Genomic DNA, 6,401 nt, shown 5'->3' with positions numbered 1-6,401 from the left:
TGTGTGCATGCGATCATACTTAAGGAATCTAGATAAACGCGTGTTCTTATCAAGACTTTATTAAGAATACGACTGAAGTACAGTCACAGGGTGTTTATGACTTGTGGGATCACAACCATTACCACTATTTTTTCTGCTTTTATTTCATTCGAATATTCATAAACTGTGGCATATCTGTTAAAACATTCTTTTTATTAGGTTGGTGCAAAAATAATGTCGTTTTTTAGCAGATATATACAAAACAACATTATTTTTGCACCAACCTAATAAATAACTAAAACTTGTGGGAACATGATGAGAATTGGCAGCCAATCTGATGCTAACATCTCCAGCATAAGAGACAAAATGAAAAATCGTCTTTTGCACATGGCTCCATGCATCGCTTCCATTTGGAAAAAGAAAAATAAGATAACCACAAAAGAATTATCAACCAATGGCAGAGCTCCACGCCGAAAATAAAGGCCTAAAATATCACAGTCGCTGGGAGCCGGTTTACCACTATAAAATGAGGGGACCAGAAAGAAAAGAGAGGAGATTCGCCCTGCTGCGTCAGTGAACACACGGACGGATTCTCCCACCCGACCTAAAGAGATGAAGAAGAAAAAGAAATAAGGCATCAGTGAACTGAAGCCGACTACGCTCTCATGTTATGGGCCAGAACGCCTTCAATTCTAAACAATGCCTATTTCACACAAACCAAAAAGGGAGAAAGGAGAAAAAGATAGGAGGCGAAGACGCCGTGCTGCTAGAGGTTGATGAAAGAAGTCGCCGCTTCCAAGTTAAAAGCCAGGACACATATCACCGACAGTAGCACGACCGGCCACCCACTTACCACCCTCATCGTCCGAAAAGATAAGTACGCTTACTGACCGGCCACCCACTTACCACCCCCATCGTCCGAAAAGATAAGTACGCTTACGAACATTCTTTCTTTGTTAAATTATACAAGCCTACAAAAGTTCATTCCTTATCAATGCATACACACCTACAAACATCCTACGAACACTTTACCTCTTCTAATTAAAACTGTCATTAATAAATAAAACCGGTTCTCAACCTTCAATATTCGTCTGTCCTTAATTGCATGGAGTCAGATTCTACATATTTCAAACGTTGTCAATTAAATGTATTCCTTGTTGTGACCTCTATGGCCTCATTTCCTTCACCCCTTCTCCATCTATAAACCAACCAAAAAAACCTCAGGGCCACAAACTAATAAGTCTTTTTACTTTTATATTATTATTATTATTTTTTTTTTTTTTTTTTTTTTTTTTTTTTTTTACAAAGGTATCACCACATTATCAAGGCCCAGAGGCCACTCAAGGATAAGGGTGAAAGAGTGTACAGTAGAAATTGGTCAATATAGTAATCATTAGTAATGAAAATTTGGTAAATTTAATAACTTATATGGAACGGCTCATCAAGAACTTATTTACTTTAGACTTGAACACAACCATATTGTAGTCAGCCGGAAAGAAGGAAAACAGAAGACAATTCCATAGGCGTGCAGTTCTAAGAAAGAAGCTTTGTTCATGGAATCTACGTTTAGGTTTAGGCACAGATAAAGAGTGAGGGAAATTATTGATAGTGTTTACAGCTAGACGAGTGTTTCTTGTGAAAGTTTGGCGAGGGGGGACCATAGATTGAAGCTCAGTTGAACACTTTCCATGAAAATAACGATACATCAGAGACAAACTCGCAACATCTCTTCTGTGAGATAGAGGTTGCAAGGAGGAGAAAAGGACATCTCCTACGAGGCTACAAAGTCTATTTTGAACTCTATCAAGGCAGGACAAGTCCTTTCTAGCAGCTCCTGCCCAGATGTGGCAACAGTATTCCATCCTTGGACGTACCTGGCTCTTATATAGGTAGAGAATAGCATCAGCAGTGAGATATCTACTGGATCGATAGAAAGATCCCACCATTTTTCCAGCGGCCTTGGCAACAGATTTGATATACGTGTTCCATTTAAGATCAGGAGTAATGGTCAAGCCCAGAAGCTTGTCAAAACTTGAGGCCTCCTCAAGACGAGAGCCATTCATTTCAATTGATGACAAATGTGAATTAGAATGTTGATGATGTAAAGAGAGAAGCTTGGTTTTAGATGCATTAAAAGTAACCAGCCACTCCTTTCCCCATTGTACTACGTGCTCAAGATCAGAGGAGAGAGAATTGGAGAGAACTTGGTCGTTTACTGTCTTAGATGTGGTACCATAAATGGTAGTGTCGTCAGCATAAATGTCTACAAATGATGTAAGGATATGATTTGAAAGATCATTAATGTAGATCAGGAAAAGAGTTGGGCCCAGGATGGATCCCTGAGGGACACCGGCATTAATACTGTGAGCTTCTGATTTTTGCCCCTCAACTACTACTCTTATGAACCTATCAGAAAGAAATGATTTAATAATTGAGAAGACTTTTCCAGCTATACCATAGCTAGCGATCTTATGAAGTAAACCTTTATGCCATACCCTATCAAAGGCTTTAGATATGTCAAGAGCAATTGCCCTAGAAAGATTGCCACCGTCGAGAGATTTGCTAATCCTATGCGATATAACTGTAAGGACATCTGCTGTAGATCTAGCAGAACGGAAACCATATTGAGTGTCACTAAGAAGGTTATTTTTGTTGAGATGTTTGATTACTTCTGTATTTAACACAGATTCTAGCAACTTACTCATGACGCACAGGAGACTTATTGGCCTGTACTGAGAGGGGGATGAGCGATCACCTGAATTCTTAAATACAGGGCATACTGATGAGATTTTCCAGGGAGATGGGAAACTATTCTCCTTAAGACAACGTTTAAACAGTTTTGTAAGTATGGGCGCTAATTCAGGTTGAAGTTTTTTGAGTACTATAATTGGAATACCATCAGGGCCAGTTGCTTTACTCGAATCAAGGTTTTTGATTAGCTTCGCAACATCACGTACAGATATACGTATATCACATAGCGTGTTTTCTGATACAGGAGGAAATATTGGGGGTTGGCGGTCTTGGTCGCAAAGGGTAGAATTAGCTGCAAAGTTCTTGACAAAGAGTTTGGCTTTGTCTGATGCTGACGAGATTACCTCAGGTCCATTGATAATAGTTGGGATGGAGCACACGTTTCTGTTCAGGATTCTGTTTGCTATTTGCCAAAACTGGTGGGAACTAAGCCGCTGCTCAGCTACTTTGGACTTAACAGATTGAGCATACAACACTCTTGCGTTCCTTATTACTTTCTTACAATAGTTGCTGGCAGTCCTGAAAACGGCTTTAGTTTCCATACATCTATTACGTTTGAAGCAGTGGAAAAAGTGATTTCTGTGCGCAATGGCAGCAGCACATTCTGGAGAGAACCATGGCTGGCTGTTAGGTTTTTGCTGAAACTTTTTAGAGGGTATGAAATGGTCAATACCTACAATTAACCATTCAGTTAGGTCTAATACTATAGAGGACACATCCTTTTTAAACATGGAATGCAGAGGTAGATCAGATATAAATGTACGGAAGCTATCCCAGTCAGCCTTAGTGTATCGATATACTGTACGATGAAGAGGTACGTCTGGGGACTTATTACATTTCATTTTTATCTTAATTGATACAACAGAGTGGTCGGAAGATCCAAGAGGCGACAGAACAGAAACTGAACATAGTTCAGGGCAAGTTGTGAGAAAAAGGTCTAGTAGGCTCGCATACTGGCCGTCATTATCCGGCACACGGGTAGGTTCCTGAACAATCTGAGTGAGGTCATAGGCAATGGAGAAATCATGACAGAACCTCCCCTCATCATCGGTCTTGTTTGAGTGGGTCAACCATTCGACGTTGTGAACATTGAAGTCTCCACATATGTGAATGTTAGCTGAAGGATAAGTAGAAAGGACTTGGTCAATTTTCTCAGATATGCTTTGAAAGATAGTAACTCCGCTGTTGTGGGGGCGATAGAGAGTAAATATAAATGCAGTAGTGTGAGCTAAAGCAACCCGGAAGCACATATAGGGTAAGTTAGGATCTTCCCTGGAGATGTCCCTACCACATGGAAAGCTATCCCTTATATAGGCACATATTCCATGCCCATGGCGATCTTGGGGGTCAGATTTAGAAGTTAAGTTAGAGTATCCTGAAATTGCAAACTCATCTAGGGAAATAGCCTGTCCAATGCCAGTTTCACTTAAAAATAAAAGGTCTGGTTTAGTCTCCTGTAATTGGGTTTCAACCTCTGGAAGGTTAGAACGAAGACCCCTGATGTTGGAGAAGGAGACATGGTAGTAGGGGTCTACGTTGGAAGTTGGAGAACCGGGTTTAATCGTGTATTTTTTCTTGAAACTTGTCATGATGAAATTTAGGAATTTGTGGACTAGGTCGACAGATTTACTTAGAGCAGGACAGAGAGGGGAAATTAAGAGAGAAAAAGAAACGAAGAATTTTTTTTTTTTATTTGTAGCTAATGATAAGGTAAAGCCGTAACAATTACCCACTAGTATGGCATCGAGAGGCCCCACCAGAAGCTACTGCATGGTCCAGAATCCATTCACCAAATGGCAATACAGCAGCCCCAGTACTTTGCACCTGCTGATAGGACAGCCTCCTTAGTGGTTAATCCAAGGTTCGGGTCCCTGACTATCAGGCGGATAACGTCAGCCCAGACAAAACGTTTACCTCCAGCACCCTTACTAGTGACATGGCTACAAGGATAGACATAGAAACAGAAAATTTCCGCCATCTCAGCCAACTGTTCGCAAAAATACTGCCAACCTAGAAAACAGCTTTTTCTTCTCCCTTTGTCCGAAAAATCACTCATTTAAAAAATGAGGACTGAGGGACAAATAAGAAGAAGCGAGAGTAACAGGAGCTGCCGATAACGCATCCACAATGCGTTTTCTACTCTCCATTAAAAAAAAAAAAAAAAAAAAAAAAAACTATTAAGTATTGTACTTAATAAAAGTCCAACAGACGTGTTTAAGGGAAAGTATGGTGATAGATTCCCCTCACACGAACTAAAAATGAGTATAATTCGTAATTTTTGCTATCAACTCGGTAGATAAATAAACATATGTACGAGGAGAAAAAAAAAAAGCTAGCATTTAATAAAACAGAAATACACAAATTAAATACTGAAATAAAATGGAGTTGTTAATATTTTAAATCTAAAATAAAAAGCATGATTGAAATCACTTATCTCAACAAAAACAATTCCGTCTCCAAATTGCAAACTGCATTGAAAAAAATTCAGTTAGTAGCGTTCAAAACATTTTTTTTTTTTTAAATTAGCCGTTAAAAGAAAATCGTGATTTTATTCTGAACTTAAGCTAGTAACGTTTTAAGAAGCTTACGATATAAAAGAAAAGGCTGATGGGGGGGGGGTTCTTCCGAAAGTAAGTTGGTGCCGTTATAAGTAATTATTATATAAACGTTGGAGGTCACCAACTTATAGGATGTATTCACAGCAGGGCAGTGACGTAGCAAGGGGCGATGGGTGGGGCGGTCTGCCCCAAGCGGCACGTGCAAGGCGGTGACATTTTGAGAGGGTAAAAGAAATAAAAATAAATGAAAGCTAACAAAAAATCTGAAATTTCATGCCGAAAAGGTTGTAAAACATCGGGACTTTTAGGGGTATCAGAATCAGAAAAATGTGTCCCTATTTTATGAGCGGCACATGTTAGGGGCGGCATTTTAGAGGTTGAAAAAAGGAATCAGAAAAAATAAATAAAAGCTAACAAAATATCTTAAATTTTATACTGAAAAGGTTGTAAAAAAATCGGAACTTTTGGAGATATCAGAATCAGAAAAATGTGTTCTTATTTTACGAGCAGCCCATGTCAGGGGGCAACATTTTGAGATGTTAAAAATAGAAAATAGAAAAAATAAATAAAAGTTAACAAAAAATATGAACTTTTATACCGAAAAGGTTGTAAAAAATCGGAACTTTTGGTGGTATCGGAATCGGGAAAATGTGTCTGTAATTTATGATTCCAAAACCGATTGTTTTATATTTTTAATTTAATTTTTCATTATAGGTTCTAATGATAAATATTTATTGTTTTTAAATTATCACTAAAACTAAAATGATAACAACATCAAAATACGATGTAAATTTATTTTATTTGTAAAACAAAGTTTTAAAAAAGTTGCATAAATTCTCTAGGTAACATTTCAAAGAGAGCAGTTGATTTACATGTTCCAAAAAATGTTGAAAAATTAAACAAAACATTTTTGTCAAGAAAAATCTTTTAAACATCACTGATAATTAAATGATACAATGGAAAATTAGCAACAGAAAATTACGTAATTTTTTAATTGTGGAAACATTAAGCAAGTACGGAATAAAAATCGACTGTAAACAGATATTATGATCGTCATATCAGGGGGTATAATTTTAAATGGGAAGTAAGTGCTACACCTCAAATACTATTTAA

The sequence above is a fragment of the Euprymna scolopes genome, chromosome 11 (assembly GCF_053919585.1).
Source record: "Euprymna scolopes isolate OS-2025 chromosome 11, ASM5391958v1, whole genome shotgun sequence".
NCBI classification, from domain to species: Eukaryota; Metazoa; Mollusca; class Cephalopoda; order Sepiida; family Sepiolidae; genus Euprymna; species Euprymna scolopes.
This window is presented reverse-complemented; position numbering follows the sequence as displayed.